The sequence below is a fragment of the Saimiri boliviensis genome, chromosome 8, assembly GCF_048565385.1.
Source record: "Saimiri boliviensis isolate mSaiBol1 chromosome 8, mSaiBol1.pri, whole genome shotgun sequence".
NCBI lineage: Eukaryota > Metazoa > Chordata > Mammalia > Primates > Cebidae > Saimiri > Saimiri boliviensis.
In genome coordinates this window covers 47,291,132-47,311,511 of record NC_133456.1, presented here as the reverse complement: position 1 = coordinate 47,311,511, position 20,380 = coordinate 47,291,132, and the positions used below count along the sequence as shown (strand labels likewise).

The window sequence follows — 20,380 nt, the reverse complement described above, 5'->3', positions numbered from 1 at the left end:
GAGATAGAAGTAAGGTTGAAATAATCATTCTTCAGTCAATATCTCTGGGAAGGCATGTGACTTTGGCAAATGTCAGCTGCCATGAGTCCTTGCCAGAACCTTCCACATGTCCTCCTGAGAACCATCTAGTCTAATATGATAGGCAGCTGAGAAGATCGGTGCTAATTTTCTGCCATTCCTCTATTCTTGGTTTTGTAAGGTTTACTAGAAGTTCCCCGATCTTCACTATTCTAGCCCTTTCAGCAATTATGCAGCCCTCCAATTCCCAGTGTTAAATCATTTCTATTTGAAATAGCTCTAGTATTTTCTGTCTTCATGACTCTTACTGATAGATTGTATCTACTATGCAAGCTTGTGATTTGTTTAAAGAAATTGAGCTAGATTTCTGCCATTGTAAAATACTACTATAGATATACAAATGTAAAACCTTTTCAACAACCCAGGGGCTTTTAATCAACAGTTTATATATATATATATATATATATATATATATATATATATATATATTTTTTTTTTTTTTTTTTTTTTTTTTTTTTTGAGACGGAGTTTCACTCTTGTTACCCGGGCTGGAGTGCAATGGTGCAATCTCGGCTCACCGCAACCTCCGCCTCCTGGGTTCAGACAATTCTCCTGCCTCAGCCTCCTGAGTAGCTGGGATCACAGGCACGCACCACCATGCCCAGCTATTTTTTTGTATTTTTAGTAGAGACGGGGTTTCACCATGTTGACCAGGGTGGTCTCGATCTCTTGACCTTGTGATCCACCCGCCTCGGCCTCCCAAAGTGCTGGGATTACAGGCTTGAGCCACCACGCCCGGCCTTCGATATATGTTTCAAGAGAGAAAAATGTATTAGCGTTTCACTGACAACAATATCAGAAATTTCCACTGATATGATTGTATTTTTAGAGCACCTACAGAACTCTAAAATGCATCATTCATGTTTCAGACTAAACATATGGCACTGCGAAAGTTTAGTAGGACAGTCTGTGTGCCACAACCTGTGTAGTTACACTGATGTACCTGTTACAATGCAGTTTCTGTTGAAGAAAAAAAAAAAAAAAAAGCTCACATTTTGGTGTTTTGTTTTTTTTTTTTTCAAATATAATACAATTATACCAATTCAGGTTTTTGCTTTTGATTTTGTTTTGTTTTGTTGTTTAAAAAAGATGGTATCTTACTATGTTGCCAAGGCTAGATTTAGACTCATGGACTCAAGCAATTTTCCCACTTCAGTCTCCCAAGTAGCTGGGCAGGCACATGCCAGCACTCACAGCGAACCAATACTGTTTTTTCAATCAAGTTGAGCCATATTTATATAATTGACTATAGATCTATAATCAACCACATATGTAGAAAAGCATCTGATCTCACCTAGGAGCTGTGATATTGTTTAAAATAGTTGAACCAAAAAAATGGCAAGATTAAAAATAAAATCACATTTTAAGACATAAAAGTAGTTCTGAGAAGCTCATGAGGTGTTGAAACTCAATAGAACGACCTCTGGTAAGCTCCTTATTAAACAGAGTGGAAAACTCAGGAAAACAGTATGGCTAAATCAGTTAACTTTGTTAAGTTTTTCAGTAAGTTTTACTTGGTGAACACGGAATAAAATATACTTGAATTTAGTGTAAACCTTACTTCACACATAGCTTAATATATGGGATAGCAAATTGTACAGAAGATTGCACAGTATTATTGATCAAATCGGTGGTAACCTATAGTAATTCAAAATAATACCTAAGTAAGAAAAGGGAATGATGGTTAGTCTGATGTCATTGTTGATACTTAGAAAATACTAATAGTAAAAGCATAAGTTTTATTTGTTTTGAACAAAATTCAAAAAATGTATACCTAAATATAAGAAAGAGAGTAAATCCATAGAGTGAAGATGCAGATAAGCAGACTGTGGATTATAATATTGGACTGTAACAGTTTTTATTTTACAGTGTATATGTCTTTTTCTTAACGTATACATTATTTGACAGTGTTCATTCATATCAATTAATCTGTGGCAGAGTACAAGATGTTTTAATCTAACATGTTTTTTAATGTTCTGTTAAATAGGTGGTGAACTAAAGTTACATATTGTTTCATATTTGCTTAAAGAAAATGTGTGTAAAATGGAGTTCTATGCTTATTCATTTACTTAGCAATGTATATTGAATGCATGCTCTGTGTCAGGCAGTGTGATAGAAGTTGTATACATAATGATGAAAACATCAGACATTTTTCTGTTGCCATAGATTTGTTATGTAAAAACAGACATTAATCACATGTAAGTGTACAGATTTATAGATCAGTAGATAAATATAATTCAAAATAATCGATTTTGAAGCAAAATGCAGGGATGCTGGGAGCTATAGGACTACTTAGAGATTACCTGATCTAGTCCAGGAGACATGAAAGAAGAGAGTAACGAAGTAAACATTTTCCTATAAAACTTTTCTAGCAAAGTGACATTGAGCCAAAATCTGAAAGACAATTTATCAGGTGGAGTTCAGACAAGGAAGCAGTCTTTATAATATTACTGGTGGAGGGTCTTGACCATCAAGGTTCTTGGCATTTTGAACAAAAAGTCTGATAAAGCACACAAAGCAACAAAAGAACGAAACAAAAAAAAAAAGCACAGATTTATCGAAATAGAAGTGCACTCCACAGAATGGGAGGAGGCTCAAGCAGCTCAAGAGGGCTGGTTACAGAATTTTCTAGGGTTTAAATACCCTCTAGAGGTTTCCCTTGGGTTACTTGGTTACATCCTATGTAAATGAAGACTTTGCCTGCAACCAGTCTGGTTAGTCACAGCAGGCGACCAATCAGAGGCTGAAGTGAAGTTACAAAGTTATACTGTACTCAAATGAAGACTTGGCCCATGAGTAGTCTGATTGGTTGGGGGAGGGGACCAACCAGAGGTGATTTCCATTTTTCATCTGTGATGCAGAGGAATGGGAGGAAGGCGTTTCAAAAGAAGTAGCCTCTGATTCCTTTGTTACTTGGGTGTGGAGAGGTGGGGTTTTTCTTTTGGTTCAGTTTTAGGGAGTCAGTGCACATCAGCCTTAGGTTCTTTGCCTCCAGACCATATTCTCGTCTCTCAATAGGATTTATAGAATTAAGAGTTTAGTACAAGTATAAAACCTTAGAGTTGTGGGGGTTGATGTGAGAATTGAAGATTGGAGGAGTAGAGTTAGGCAATCAAAGAACAAGTCACTAGCTTCTGCCTAAAATACTTTCATGGGTGGGCTTGTCAAACCTGAAAAGGAAAAGCTAAGAAAATCCATTGCATAGAAGACTGTGAAGGGAAATTCCTAAAGAATTTGAGAGGAAGCTATTATTGCTGTATAACCTTTGCCTTTCTTTTGGTCTGGGGCCACTGCTCCTTGTCAAGATTATGAGCAATGGGATAAACAAGATGGACACAGAGTGGAGGAGCTCAAAAACAATCTGATATCTACCAGGTACCCCTGGGCCTCTCTACCATCGACGTGACCAGAAAAACTCACTTACAGGCTAATGGTGGTTACTTCACTTCTTCTCAAATCTTCCGCAAGTTTCTCTTCAGGCCAACTCTAATCAGGAACCCAACAAAAAAAGGATTCTAGGCAATGTAGTTCCCTACTTAACCAAGAGAAAAAAATATAGTCTAGATGAGTAAGAGTTAGCTAGATGATAATGATTTTAGGAATAAGGGAAACAATCCTCAGACACAGAGGCCTGATGGGTGCTGTAGGAACCATTTTTATTAATGTTGTAATAAAGGTAAACTCTTATTTATATGTATCATTTTATCAAAACTGTTATGTTTTAGCTTGGTTTTTAAGAGAAGTGGATTAAGCAATAAGAATTTGAATAAATCACATAAAATGTTAAAAATGACATAAAAGTTATTAATATCATTAGCACAGATGATAAAAGGGAAATATCTACTTGTATTTCTGACTTTTTAAGTGAACACTGAATATTAAGCAGAACAACAATTTAAGAATTAAGAAACGATGGTTAAGAGGGTTAGCAATTTAGACTTCTCCTGATTGTATTTTATGAAAGCTAAAATGATCCTGAAACAATTTTCGTCAGTATCTGAAGGCCACACAGTGTTTGTCTTCTTCTGGACAATTTCATTTTTCTTTGGGTCATGAAACAATTCATAGATTTATACCATTGCAAAAAATTATCATACATAGTGGAAATAATTGTAATGTGGCTTATGCAACTAGGAACTTTAGAAAGAGTAAAGTCATGCTGATATAAGAGGATAAGTATTTATTTGATATTAAGTTCTATTGATAGTATATATTCTTTCCATTTTTAAATTTTCTTTTTCATTTGACTCTTGTTTCTAGGCTGTATCCTGACTTAGGAAAGTTTTTAATTAAAATGGTGATTATTATACTTAACTGGAAGGGGACATACCATGAACACAAAGGTGCTTTTTTTCAGCGTGAGGGCTTATCCATTGCACTCTGAATGTGCTGACCCCTGTGATTTCCCTGAATGTGGGAAACTCGACTGCATCACTGGTGGTAGTGAAGGACTGTGCTCATGCTCTCCTCTGGTTTTATTTTTTCAATGTTAAAATGAAAAAATTAAGACATAAAAAATAAAAACGTTGATTATTATAAATGGTATATGAGACTTTTAAAACAAAACTTTGGTTCTTACATTACTATATTAAACAAGTTGTGAAAGAAACCAGCCCATGAAAAAAAGAATAGACAACTACTTCATAAAATTAAGGGATTTATTTAGGCAAGAAGAATCTGTACTGTTTGGATTTTACCTAATATTGATGAAAATATCACTGGGAAAACTCAATACCGTAAGTTTTAACTCATTTTATCAATTGAACGTGAACCAAAACAAACAAACAAAAATCAATAAACTATCATGGGAAATAATTTAGTATGTAGTTTTCAATTTACATTATAAATACAATGGTAGCAGTATCAGATGATCGCTTTTTTTTTCTAATTTCTAAGAGTTTAAAAATAAAACCATCATAATTTATAGACCTCATGAATATTTCACAAATCAGACGTTGGTTATTATTAGAAAGAGCAAGAAAAGAAAATCTGCTAATATTTATTATTTTTTGATGAAATAAAATTATCCCTTTACTTTCTGCTTTTCTAAAATATACTTTAAGTTCTGGGGTACATGTGCAGAATGTGCAGGCTTGTTACATAGTTATACAGGTGACTTGGTGGTTTGCTGAATCCATCTCCTCGTCATCTACATTCGGTATTTCTCCTAATGTTATCCTTCCCCAATGTCCCCACCCTCTGCTATCCCTACACGAGCCCCCACATCGCCCAACAGGCCCCAGTGTATGATGTTTCCCTCCCCGTGTCCATGTGTTCTCATTGTTCAATACTCACTTATGAGTGAGAACATGTAGTGTTTGGTTTTCTGTTCTTGTGTCAGTTTGCTGAAAACGATGGTTTCAAGCTTCATCCACATCCCTGCAAAGCACATGAACCCATCCTTTTTTATGACTGCATAATATTCCACAGTGTATATGTGCCACATTTTCCTTATCCAGTCTACATCCTTAAAGAAAATAATTTTCAACCCAGAATCTCATATCCAGCCCAACTAAGCTTCATAAGTGAAGGAAAAATAAAATCTTTTATGGACAAGCAACTGCTGAGACATTTTATTACCACCAGGTCAGCCTTATAAGAGCTCTTGGAGGAAGCAATAAACATGGAAAGGAACAACCAGTACCAGCCATGGCAAAAACATACCCAATGGTAAAGACCATCAACACTATGAAGAAACTGCACCAACTAACAGGCAAAACAACCAGCTTTTGTTTGTTTTGATGATTCTGCATCAAAATGGCAGAATCAAATTCACACATAACAATATTAAGCTTAAATTCAAATGCCCCAATCAAAAGACACAGACTGGCAAATTGGATAAAGAATGACTTAATGGTCAAAGGATCAATGCAACAAGAAGAGCAAATGATCCTAAATATATGTGTACCCAATACAGGAGCCTCCAGATACATAAAACAAGTTCTTAATGACCTACAAAGAGACTTAGACTCCCACACAATAGTACTGGGAGACTTTAACTCTTCACTATCAATATTAGACAGATCAACAAGACAGAAAATTAACAAGGATATCCAAGACTTGAACTCAGATCTGGCCAAGCACAGCTAATAGACAGTTACAGAATTCTCCACTCCAAATCCAAGAATATACTTTCTGCTTTTGTTCCACACATCTGCACACAACTATAGTACTGTTAGTATCTATATCAATTTTTTTCAGTAACATAGTAAGTACTAAAAAGAACTAATATAGTCAATGAACTAATTTTATTTAACGGTGGTAGGAAGAGAAACTTCCTATGTAACTTTAATGACTCTTTGCTCTTAATATATCTTCTCAGTTTATATCATGTTTCTAAGAAAAGGCCACATGACATAAGAGATACCAAAATATTTTTAAACTACGAGAAACAGTTACACTCACTACATGCCACAACCTCCCAATAAAGTACAAGATATAAAGTCCATTTTTATGTAAACCCAAGGGGTGTTTTTTGGTATGGTTGATAGTGAACTCAATCTCTGCTCAAATATTATTGAGAATATTTGAAAAGATAATCCAATAAGGCTACAGTAAATTCCAAGTAAAAAGCACATTTAACACAGAGCATTACCACATTACTTTATGTGTATCTCCAGCAACTCCTTTAATATTTTGCTGACTATGATGTATACAACTATCAGCATTGTTTCTAATAACTTTCAATCACATTTGCCTAAACATTTAAATTCCATTTAAGAAATGTATATCAAGTGCTTAGTCTGCCATGCACTTTTCTAAGTGTTTTATATGAATCAGTAAATGAAACAAACCCTCTGGCTTATAATCTTGCATTCTAAATATAACTTTAAAATTTCTACCTTGAATTTTTTCACCTAAAATTCATTCTTATTAAAAATCAAAATAGTCGTCTTTACTAAAGGTGTTACTCTTGTTGCCTTCTTTATTTCTGAAAAGAGTACTGAGATTTTCAGTGCTGAGAAATACAGCTATCTGAATTTCTAATCTTTTTTACATTTTGTTTTGCTATTGGTTTACAAATCTGTTCAAAATATTATTTTTTAATCGTTGTTTTATCATTATTTTTATCATTATTTTAACATCCATTTTAGTAAATTGAATTTCCTTTTTCCTCTTATTTATTCATTATTTCAGCCATTAATTTATCTGATGACCGTTTGTTAAACATTTGTATTCTGTGTGAGATATTATGACTGAACTATTACAACAATTTCCTGATGGCTCTCCTTATCTCTTTTCTCTTTTCCAATTAATTCTACAAGTTATTGCCAATAATTTTTTAAAACTAGTTTTATTAATGTTAATTTCCCTTCTGTCAACTGTCAATGACACCCATGTGTCACCAGGTTAAAGTTCTTAGCTATTAATTTAACTTTATATTTTCTTTTCCCAGTGCCTGTTTTAACTTTATAACTCTTCTTACAGGAAATTTTGTTACAGTAGAATGATCTATTTAATCGTCAAATATACCTTTCCAGCTTTGTGTTTTCCTGCATTTTTTTCTAATGCAAAAATATTCTTCTGACTCCTCTTTCTATAAAAACTTATAATTCACTCAAATTCAAAGTGGTAGAGCATGACTTACCAGGAGCATTCCACTGGAAAAGGGAAGAAAACCTTAGCTCAACATCTGTACAACCCCAGTAAATAAACTGTGCATGCTCACCTACCAAGTGTCAGCAGGTCACCGCTCATGTGGGCCGCTCAACCTATGGAAAAAATCAAGGGAAAGGGATTAAGGACCCCAGAAGTATGCCAACATAGAGAACCCAAAGTCAAAAGATTAAACGCCATACTTGTCCTTCAAGTTGCCCCCTTGAACCAACCCCCCGGCAAGTTTCTTATCTTTTCTTTTTTTTTCCCCTAATCTAGAGCTTTTCAATAAACTTCCACTCCTGCTCTAACACTGGCCTCCATTTCTTTTTCTGACTTGTGCTCATCAGTTATCAGTTACATTCTTTCTTCTGAAAAGGCAAAAACTGAGGCTGCTGCAGAACCACACAGGTTTGCTGCCAGTTACTCATGTATTTGTCACCCCTAACACTACAACATCTTAAAGCTATGAAGTCACTAGGTCATAGGAATTTTTCAGCACCTTTATAATCTCATAAGACCACCATCATATATGCAGTTCATCACTGACTAGCATAATACTATGAAACATAACATTATGTATATAATATGATATAGCACATGACTGTATTTGTCTTTTAAGGGAATTCTGAATCTTTTCTAATTCTCCTTTTACTTATTTCATAGGGTTCAGTAAAAATTTTCATGAGAATGCAATTCTATGCAAATATCTTCATTTCCTTGAGTGTCTCCTTTAGAAATGTGTTTTCTGTCATTTGCATGCTACAAATAATAGCATAGTCTCATAATTTTTTTCTTGCTCTTGATAGTATTTTCAATTTTTACTAAAAAGTATAGATTCTCTTGGCTTCCTTCCCTGTTTACCTGGGCAGGATTTGAGTCATCTTTGTACCACAGAGGGATGCTTGAGTGCAAAAGATTTCACAAGACCTATCCAGCCATGCAATTTCTTGCAGCAAGCATGAAAGGATTCAGTTTTTCGTAGCAGCAAATGGGAAATTATCTATGTACTTTATTTTTTTCTGTGTTAAAACCTCTATATTATGGGACACCACCATTAAAAATTGATATTCAATTTAATGTATGTGTGTAGGGTACTGGATATTTTTTAAATTTATGTTTGTTCCTTGCTTTAAATGTGTCAATCTCTTTAGTGGGAGGTTGAGTGTGAAAATGCTTTATAATTCATTAGATTTTTGCTTAGTTTCTCATATCTAAGTAAAGCATAATATATAAGAAATGTGGAAAGGTAAGTTTGGAATATGACACCAATTTGGTTAATGAGAATAAATTGAAGTTGAAAGCAATCAATTAAAAACAATTAGCATTAATCACAGAAATGCAACATTGCAAAGCAATGGCAAGGGGCTGAACTTACAATAGGATGCAAGTGTGGCAAAATCAAACAGCTTTAAAATGTGGAATTAAAGTGTATAATGAACTTGTGCTTCATAATTATATATATGGGAAATTTTAAATTTATACATATACACATACACACACACGTGTATATATATATATACACACACACACATATACATATACATATAAACTCCTTGATTTTGGTCTTGGTAGTGATATCTTAAATACCACATTAAAATTTCAGGTTACAAAAACAATATATGGAACTATATCAAAGTAAAACAAATAACAAAAAACAAAACAAAACAAAAAATCTTCTAAGTGGCAAAGAAACAATTCTAACAAAAAAGAGAATCCATGGATTGGAAAAATATATTTGGAAACCACACAACTGATAAAAGATTAATAAGCAAAATTTATTTCAAAAAATATACATCTGGATCCATGATGGCCAAATAGGAACAGCTCTGGAGTGCAGGTCCCAGCAAGAACAATGCAGAGGGTGAGTGCCCACTGCATTTCCAAACAAATTTTCACTGCCCACAGACCAGGAGATTCCCGAGCCAAAAAGCACCAAGAGTTTTCAGCATGGAGGCTTCAGCCAGTGCCAGGTTGGCGCACAGAAACTCACACAAATCTGCGTGGCCATTGCAACTGGCACCGGGAACACCTGGGAGTCAGAGCTGCCCTTTCAACTGAAAGGGAGGGAGCTGAGACAGGGAGCCAGGCAATCTGACTCAGTGAGCGCCACCTCCACAAAACAAGCAATCTGAAAAACTCTGGATTGAGAGTTTCACAGCAAGTGCAACTGGACCCAGGACGGTCTAGCTCAGTGGGGGGAAGGGTGACCACCACTATCTAGGCAGTTCACATAGCAGCAGGGTAGAGCCCGTGGCAGCTCAGCAACACCTCTGCTGGTAGACTGTGACTAGACTACTTCTGTGAGGGGCAGAGCATCTGTGAAAAAAGACAGCAACATAACAGGAACTTTATAAGTAAAGCCAATCTTCCTAGGACGAGCACCTGGGAAAAGAGGTGGTTATGAGTTCTGCTGCAGTAAACTTAAAAGCCTGCTCAGCAGCTCTGCATGGAACAACAGATCTCCTAGCATAGTACTTGAGCTCCTATAAGGGACAGACTATCTCCTCAAGCAGTTCCCCAACCCCATATACTCAAAGAGACACCTCATAAAGGAGAGCTCAGGCTGATATCTGGCAGGTACCCTCTGGGACAAAACAGAAGAAGAAACCGGCAGCAACCCTTACTGTTCTGCAGCCCCCATGGGTGATCCCCAGGCAAGCAGGGTCTGGAGCAGCAGTCCTGCAGCTGAGGGACCTGACTGATAGAAGGAAAACTAAGAAACAGAAAGAAATTACTTCATCATCAACAAAAAGGATGTCCACTCAGAGACCCCATTCAAAAGTCACCAACTACAAAGACCACAGGTAGATAAAGCCATTAAGATTGGAAGAAACCAGTGCAAGAAGCAGCAGGCTTCAGAAGGTGGGTAATAATAAACTTCTCTGAGTTAAAGGAACATGTTCTATCCCAATGCAAAGAAACTAAAAACCTTGAAAAAAGGTTAGACGAAATGCTAACTAGAATAACCAGCTTAGAGAAGAACACAAATGACTTGATGGAGCTGAAAAACACAGCACAAGTACTTCATGAAGCATACATACAATTTTCAATAGCCGAATAGATCAAGCAGAAGAAAGGATATCAGAGATTGGAGATCAAATCAATGAAACAAAATGAGAAGGCAAGAATAGAGAACAAAGAGTGATAAGAAATGAACAAAGCCTTCAAGAAATACGGGATTACATGAAAAGACCAAATCTATGTTTGACAGGTGTACCTGAATATGATGGGGAGAATGAATCCAAGCTAGAAAACACTCTTCAGGATATTATCCAGGAAAACTTCCCCAACCTAGCATGGCAGGCCAACACTCAAATACAGGAAAATACAGAGAACACACACTCCACTAGAAGAGAAACCCAAGACACACAATCGTCAGGTTCACCAGGGTTAAAACAAAGGAAAAAATACTAAGGGCAGCCAGAGAGAAAGGTTGGGTCACCCACAAGGGGAAGCACATCAGACTCATAGTGGATCTCTCTGAAGAAACTCTACAAGCTGGAAGAAAGTGGGGATCAATATTCAACATCCTTAAAGAAAAGAACTTTCAACCTAGAATTTCATATCCAGCCAAACTAAGCTTCATAAGTGAAGGAGAAAGAAAATCTTTTATGGACAAGCAATTGCTGAGGGACTTTATCACTACCAGACCTGCCCTGCAAGAGCTCCTGAAGGAAGCACTAAACACAGAAATGAAAAACCAGTACTAGCCACTCCAAAAATGTAGCAAATAGTAAAGACCATCAATACAATGAAAAAAATTCATCAACTAACAGGCAAAACATCCAGCTAGCATCAAAACAGTAGGATCAAATTCATGCATAATAATAGTAACCTTAAATGTAAATAAGCTAAATGCCCCAATCAAAAGACACAGACTGGCAAATTGGATAAAAAGCCAAGAACCATCATTGTGCTGTATTCAGAAAACTCATCCCATGTGCAAAGACTCAAAATAAAGGGATGAAAGAAGATTTACCAAGCAAATGGAAAGCAAAAAAAAGCAGGGGTGGCAATCCTAGTCTCTGATAAAACTGACTTTAAGCCAACAAAAATCAAAAGAGACAAAGAAGGGCATTACATAATGGTAAAAGGATCAATACAATAAGAAGAGCTAACAATCATAAATATATACATACCCAATACAGGAGCACCCAGGTACATAATGCAAATCCTTAATGACCTACAAAGATATTTAAACTCCCGCACAATAATAGTCGGAGAATTTAACACTCCACTGTCAATATTAGACAGATTGATGAGACAGAAAATCAACATGGATATCCAGGACTTTAACTCAGATCTGGAACAAGCAGACCTAATAGACATCTACAGAATCTCCACCCTAAATCCACAGACTATATATACATTTTTCTCAGCACCACATCACACCTACTCTAAAATCGACCACATAATCAGAAGTAAATCACTCCTCAGCAAATGCAAAAGAACGAAAATCATAACAAACAGTCTCTCAGACCACAGGGCAATCAAATTAGAACTCAGAATTAAGAAACTAACTCAGAGCTGCACAGCTTCATGGAAACTGAACAACTGGCTCCTGAACACAGACTGGATAAATAATGATATGAAAGCAGAAATATGTTCTTCGAATCCAATGAGAATGAAGACACAACATACCAGAATCTCTGGGACACATTTAAAGCAGTGTCTAAAGGGAAATTCATAGCAATAAATGACCACATGAGGAGCAAGGAAAGGTCTAAAATCGACACCCTATCATCAAAATTGAAACAGAGGAGCAAAATCAAAAAAACTCAAAAGCTAGCAGAAGACAAGAAATAACCAAGATCAGAGCAGAACCTAAGGAGACAGAGACACAAAAAACCCTTCAAAAAAATCAATAAATCCAGGAGCTGGTTTTTTGAAAAGATAAACAAAACAGACCACTAGCCAGACTAATAAAAAAGAAAAGAGAGAAGAATCAAGTAGATGAAATAAAAAACGATGAAGGGGACATCACCACTGATTCCACAGAATACAAACTACCATCAGAGATTACTATAAACCACTCTATGCACACAAACTAGTAAATCTGGAGGAAATGGACAAATTACTGGACACTTGCACTCTCCAAAGACTAAACCAGGAAGAAGCTGATTCCCTGAATAGACCAATAGCAAGGGCTGAAGTTGAGGCAGCAATTAATAGCCTACCAACCAAAAAACGTCCAGGTCCAGACGGGTTCACAGTCGAATTCTACCAGACATACAAAGAGCAGCTGGTACCATTCCTTCTGAAACTATTCCAAATACAAAAAGAGGGAATCCTTCTCAAATCATTTTATGAGACCAACATCATCCTGATACCCAAAACCCAGGAGAGACTCAACAAGAAAAGAAAACTTCAGGCCAATATCCATGATGAACATAGATGCAAAAATCTTCAATAAAATACTGGCAAGCCGATTGCAACAGCACATCAAAAAGCTTATTAATCACGATCAAGTAGGCTTCATCCCAGGGATGCAAAGCTGGTTCAGCAGACTCAAATCATAAACATATTTCATCACATAAACAGAACCAAAGACAGAAACCACATGATTATCTCAATAGATGCAGAGAAGGCCTTTATGCTAAAATTCAACAGCCTTTTATGCTAAAAACTCTCAATAAACTAAGTATCGAAGAAACATATCTCAAAACAATAAAAGCTATTTATGACAAACCTACAGCCAATAACATACTGAATGGGCACAAACTGAAAGCATTCCCTTCGAAATCTGGCACTAGACAAGGATGCCCTCTCCCACTACTCCTACTCAATATAGTATTGGAAGTTCTAACCAGAGCAATTAGGCAAGAAAAAATAATAACGACTACTCAATTAGGAAAAGAGGAAGTCAAATTGTCTCTATTTGCAGATGACATGATTGTATATTTAGAAGACCCTATCATTTCAGCCTAAAATCTCCTTAAGATGATAAGCAACTTCAGCAAAGTCTCAGAATACAAAATCAATGTGCAAAAATCACAAGCATTTCTACACACCAATAACAGACTAACAGAGAGCTAAATCACGAACAAACTCCCATTCACAATTGCTACAAAGAGAAAAATACCTAGGAATACAACGAATAAAGCATGTAAAGGACCTCTTCAAGGAAAACTACAATCCAATGCTCAAGAAAATAAGAGAGGACACAAACAGATGGAGAAACATTCCATGCTCATGGTTAGGAAGAATCAATATTGTGAAAATGGCCATACTACCCATAGTAATTTACAGATTCAATGCTATCCCCATCAAGCTACCAATGACCTTCTTCACAGAACTGGAAAAAAACACCTTAAACTTCATATGGAACCAAAAGAGAGCCCGCATAGGCAATACAATCCTAAGCAAAAAGAACAAAGTTGGAGACATCATGCTACCTGATTTCAAATGATACTACAAGTCCACAGTAATTAAAACAGCATGGTACTGGTACCAAAACAGATATAGACCAATGGAACAAAACAGAGGCCCTGGAGGCAATGCCACACATCTACAACCATCTGATGTTTGACAAGCCTGAGAAAAACAAGCAATGGAGAAAGGATTCCCTGTTTAATAAATGGTGCTGGGAAAACTGGCTAGCCATGTGCAGAAAGCAGAAACTGGAACCCTTCCAGACACCTTACACTAAAATTAACTCCAGATGGATTAAAGACTTAAACATAAGACCTAACACCATACAAACCCTAGAAGAAAACCTAGGCAAAACTGTAAGGCCGGTCGCCTCCCCTGGAGGCTGGACACGCCCACCTCTGCACCCAGCACCAGGCTCTGCACTTGGCGCCTACCACTGCCACAAGGCTCCCAGGAAGGCTTCAGCTGATGCAAGGCTCCTGGCCGGCTCTCCCACCAGAAAACCTGCCCAACAACCCGCCAACCAATAGCGGCCTACCCCGTCTCAATCCCACGCCCCTGGAGTCAATCAGAGCACTCAGCTGTTGCTCGTTCCTCCTAGCCATAAAAACTCCACCCCCCAGGAAGTTGGCACGACCTCCCTGGCCCCTCTCCCTGGGACCATGGAACCTTGCCCGGGAGCTGAATAAATTGGATTTTCATTTTCTTATATTGGCCTCAGTTTCCTCATTTTAAACTCGGCAATAAACCTTACACTAAAATTAACTCCAGATGGATTAAAGACTTAAGCATAAGACCTAACACCATACAAACCCTAGAAGAAAACCTAGGCAAAACCATTGAGGACATAAGCATAGGCAAGGACTTTATGACTAAAACACCAAAAGCATTGGCAACAAAAGCCAAAATAGACAAATGGTACCTAATTAAACTCCAGAGCTTCTGTACAACAAAAGAAACAATCATTAGAGTGAAATGGCAACCAACAGAATGGGAAAAAATTTTTGCAATCTACCCATCTGACAAAGGGCTAATATCCAGAATCCACAAAGAACTAAAATAGATTTACAAGAAAAAAAACAAGCCCATTCAAAAGTGGGCAAAGGATATGAACAGATGCTTTACAAAAGAAGATATTGATGCAGCAAACGAACATGAAAAAATGCTCATCATCCCTGGTCATTAGAGAAATGCAAATCAAAACCACCTTGAGATACCACCTCACCCCAGTTAGAATGGTGATCATTAAAAAAGCCGGAGACAACAGATGCTGGAGAGGGTGTGGAGAAACAGGAACACTTTTACACTGTTCGTGTAAATCCCTTGGATTTACGTAGTTCTGATCTCAGGTAGCTGCTTGGGGAGGCAGCCTTTCCTTTGTCTGCCTGCTGGGCTGCTACGGATTCAGTGGAGCTGCTGCGTCTTTTTTTTTTTTTTAAATTGCATTTTAGGTTTTGGGGTACAGGTGAAGAACATGCAAGATTGTTGTACAGGTGCACACACGGCAGTGTGCTTTGCCGCCTTCCTCCCCATCACCTGTATCAGGCATTTCTCCCCACGCTATCTCTCCCCAACCCCCCACCGTCTTTTACTTACTCAGGAAAATCAGGCCGGTGTCTGTAATGGCAGCTGCCCTTCGGCCCACCGAGCTGGAGCGTTCCTGGTGGCTCTCTAACTGACGTTCTGTGTGCCTAACTCTGGAGTGAGAGTTGTTTGGCCTGCTGGGCTTCGTGTGGCAGTGGGACGGTCCCACCGTTTTGGTTTGTTTCCCTGCGTTCTGTTTCCCTTCCTACCGGAGGGCGGGTAGCTGCCTCCCAGCGGCTTTTGGCTTTCTCGGCTCTCTCGGCTTCCGGGGCATCAGTCAGTGCTTCCGGGGCATCACCCAGTGCTTCCGGGGCGTCAGCCAGTGCTTCCGCCTAGATCTATGCTGAGTGACCCTGCGCAGGTGAAGTTGCTGTTCTGCCCTGTTAAGGCAGCTCGCTAAGGCTTTGCAGCCCAGCAAACAGCTCCTGTTCTGTGGGTTGTAGAGGGCTTGGGTAGAAAACTGAAGCCCCAGAGGGGGAGATACCCTGGTTCTCTGGTCGGCAGCGCGCTCCTCCTGGGGTGCCCCGCCTTGCCTCAACTTGCCCTAATTAGTTTATACCCACTGTCCAAACAGACCCACAAAATGAACCTGGTACCTCGTTTGGAATTGTGGAGAGCACTCGGCTTCTGTGTCTCTCTCGCTGGGAGCTGCTTTCTGGTGCTGCCTCTTATTCCGTCATCTTGGGATCCCCAAAATAGATTTTCATAGTCCAGGATTTTATATTCTTAGCTTGATGTGTTTCAGCGAGTGGCCTGGGACATGTTCAGGGGATCTTTGTGGACTTGTCTGAAATATATATTTTTTAAAAGGGTATAATGAAATAATTGTAACTTTCAAAAATTCAAATAAGGTAAAATTCTAATTTTAGCTTTTACCTATATATATTCTTTGATAAAAATAAGATCATATCATAATGTATTTTGTGGTTGTTTTTCACACGGTATTATATTGTGAATGTATTTCCATGCCAATAAGATTTCTACTTTTTCATTTTTAAAGTCTTGTGGATACATCATCATTTATTCAGTGTATCTCCTATTGCTGAACGTTAACTATTTTTTTGAGAATTTGTTATTCACAACATTGTTATAACAACCTCTATAATTCTCTGTACATATTTTGTACAAATAATCATTCTATTGAGCTATGTTACTAACAGGAGAATTGTGGTTTTGTGTATGCCCTAAGATATTTATATGCCTGTATTATGCATCTGTGGCTGCTGTAGATGATAAATTCCTCAAGGAATGATGCTTTCTAGTTTCTTTCTATACCTTAGTTATGCAGGGTATTTTGCCTTTGTAATGATTATACTCTCTTAAATATCTTTTTTTCTAAATATTTAGCAACTTAGAAAAAAATTTATGGGGAGGGAAAAAAGTAAAGATAATGGGTTTATTCCAAAAGTGTAAGATACTCTTTCCTTTGGTCGTAAGTCTAGTTTTGCTCATCTGGTCTAGTTTTGTTTTGTTCTTATTTGCTTTTCCATTGAAACCTTTACGTGGAAGTTTTGCTGTTGAGAAATAAAATATAGTTTAAAAATAAGCAGAAAAACAAAATAAAATGTGGCAAACACTTCTCACCCACTTAAAAAGCTCCACACGGTCAGTGGATGATTATGGAACACAGCTGTAAGTTAAGCCATGCATCAATGAATGGAAGAATGAAGCAGGAGGAAATCTGTCCATATTACTCCATGTTGAATGCTTTCACTTTCTCGTTTTTCTCTGTTAGGAAAAGTGAGCCCAGATGCTCAATACAAGGTAGGGCTAATCTCTGTGGAGGAAGGCCTTGGAAATTGCCTAGGGCTAGTGTGTTGACACTGGTAATCTCTCTGGTCATAGAAGAAACTCCTGGTCCTGTGATTTACCCCATCTTGACAAAATGGAAATCTCCTGTAACTGTCTTTATCAACAGCATCTTTTGAAAAATAAGATTGTTTTAGCAGTTAAGTTTTAAAATGCTTAACTTTTTTCACTGCTTGAACTTCTTGCCCTCTTCCCATCATACCTTTTAAAACAAATTTCCTGTCAAGTTACAGTTTACTTTAATTCACTTTTAACAAGTATATAGGCCTGTGACTAATCTAGAGATAATTACAGTGCCAATCCTATTGACAAAATTGAAGTACCGAAATGAAAATATGTGCATTTCCACTCTCTTTTCCCAGTAATATTAACCTGTCACTCCAGTGCCGTATCAAAAATTCCTTGACTTCTTTTCTTAAATCAAATTTGCCCAAAGCTCTGAGAAACCACATTTTCATAAGCAACTTAGTCAGGCTACATCTACAAGCCCCAGGAGTGAGATTACCACCTTGCCTCTATCAAAAACTTTTATTATGTAATATTAAGAACTTTGAAAACTGACTGATGCTTCTCTATTAAACTCAGACTCAGAATATAAGGAGATTGCTAATTAGCTTCTTATGCTCTAGTTAAGGTGTTAACCAGTTGAGTTTCCATTTCAAAGGCAACATAATGGAATAGTGCCTGTTTCTCACTTAAGAACTACTGTACTTGTATTTGCACAGTAATTCTATATAAAAATTCAGCATCATGGAAAATACAGCAATGGAGAGAGCTATAAACATGAACAATTTGCAAAAGAAGAAGAAAAACATTCATGAGGCAATTTACACCTTGTTACCTAATTTGAATTTTAATAGGCAGACTCCTACAATAGTCACATGCTGGAAGAAAACATTGAAAAAAGTCAAAGAAGATATTATCAGATAATTATACAATTTAAAATGCATATTCTATTTGTCATATACAGTGCTTTCAAAAACTCGGGGCATCATAGAAAATTCAGAGTTTAGATCAGAAATGCAATATCAAATGCAAAGTAATATTATAAATCTCTGGAGGAATGAACTTTTACTTCTCCATTGTACAGCAGTAAAACTAGGGAAACAGCCCTCTATGTTTTATATAATATCTTACCTTTCGGAGCTGTGTACCACTCATGAGAAAACACACAAAAAAGATCTGAAAAAGAATAAAGGCAGCGCCGATGAGAGAGCAGACAAAGAGAGAAACACACACTAAAATCGTTGTAGACCTTATGATCAAGAAGGGCATTAATATAGTGTGGATATATGTTCCTTCTCAATCTCATTTTAAAATGTGACTCCCAGTGTTGGAGATGGACATGGTAGGAGGTGTTTGGGTTATGGGAGCAGATCCCTCATTAACGGCTTGGTCCCATCTTTGTGATACTGAGTTCTTGCTTTGGGAGTTCACATGAGAGGTAATCGTTTAAAACAGCCTAGCACCTTTCCCCACTCTCTCTTATTCCATCTCTTACCATGTGACAGGTGGTTCCCTTTGGCTTTCTGCCATAATTGGAAGCTTCCTGAGGCCTCAACAGAAGCATTTCTTGGCACAAGACTTCTTACGTATCTTGTAGAACCACAAGCCAAAATAAATTTATTTTCTTTATAAATTACTCAGCCTCAGATCTTTCTTTATAGCAACACAAATGGATTATTACAGTCATCAATAAATATCCTAAAGTCTCATGTAAGTCCATGTAATGTTCCTGGCATTTGGTGGGCCTACTACCAGCAAAATTCTTCTGAGAACAAAGGAAGAGTACTGTTGCCTAAATGAACCTAAAAGCAGACTAAAAAAATGAACTCCTGGCCCAGCGTGGTGGCTTCACGCTTGTAATCCCAGCACTTTGGGACGCGTGCATCATGATGTCAGGAGTTCGAGATCAGGCTGTCCGATATTGTGAAACCCTGTTTCTAGTAAAAAACCAAAAATTAGCCAGGCATGGTGGCACATGCTTGGAATGAGTCCCAACTGCTTGGGAGGCTGAGGCAGGAGAATCACTTGAACCCGGGAGGCAAAGCCTGCAGTAAGCCCAGATCATGTCACTGCACTCCAGCTGGGGCAACAGAGTGAGACTCGGTCTCAAAAAAAAAAAAAAAAAAAAAAAAAAAAAAAAGAATCTCCTTGTTTTTTTGTGGTAAGTTCTGCCCAATGTGTTAACAGAAGTGTGCAGCTATTGGTTATGTTACCATGTTCCAATACTGTTCATAAGTGCACAAACCCACCACATGTAATTGTAATAGATTTGTTGCCCAATGCACACAGTCAGTCAGTATGTGGAGACACTAGGTAACAACACAGAAAAAGGTGTAATCATAGGGCCAACAAATGAGTTGGGAGGAATCCTCATATTCATTTCCCCCAGAAGTCTGGGACTAGGGTGTTTAAGGTTTCTGGAGTGAATTCAAGTATGGATATTATAGATTGGTTGAAGAGTGCAGGGTGAAGTCATGAGACAGGAAGATGAGGAATCTGTATTCTCATGGTAATCTCATTCCTCTGTGGGTATCTAGTTGCTGGAATTCAGGATCTAAAAATCATCTAAAGTGATCCTTAAACAAAAGCCTTATGGTTCTAACATCAGATGCTGTCTATAGAAATAACGAAGTCAGTATCTGGTGCTACTTGATGCTTATCACCGAAGAATTAGGGCAAAGCGAAGCCTGATTAATGCTTAATTATAACTATTTCTATACAGAACCAGGCCGGTAATTTCTGTCAACCTGGTGGGGGCCGTTTCACATATAGCATTTTTAATCAGAATAAAATCCAAGCTCCCTAAACCCAGATTTCCAAAGAAAAGCAGCAGTGGTTTAAAAAACAACTTTTACCAGAAAGACCTCAGCAGATAAATAACATGAGAACTTTGATTAATAACACCTGTTTAAGACAGAATTGATTTTTAACC

General features: G+C 37.5%; 1 long non-coding RNA gene and 1 other non-coding gene across 7 annotated transcripts in view; one reads left to right on the top strand and one right to left on the bottom strand.

Moving 5' to 3' along the window:
- LOC141585374 (uncharacterized) overlaps positions 1-20,380 on the bottom strand; it is a 363,384-nt gene that overhangs the window by 164,009 nt on the left and 178,995 nt on the right. For 4 of the 6 annotated variants that reach the window (XR_012518791.1, XR_012518792.1, XR_012518789.1 and 1 more), the window contains 3 exons: positions 18,580-18,624; positions 16,230-16,420; positions 553-7,790 (listed from right to left, as the gene is read on the bottom strand). This is a non-coding gene — a long non-coding RNA (uncharacterized LOC141585374). Of the gene's footprint in view, positions 1-552; positions 7,791-16,229; positions 16,421-18,579; positions 18,625-20,380 lie in introns of those variants that run through there. The other 2 variants (XR_012518793.1, XR_012518794.1) reach the window with 2 other exon arrangements.
- Positions 4,385-4,550, top strand: LOC120367290 (U1 spliceosomal RNA). Its single transcript, XR_005581702.1, has one exon. It is a non-coding gene; the product is annotated as a U1 spliceosomal RNA (small nuclear RNA).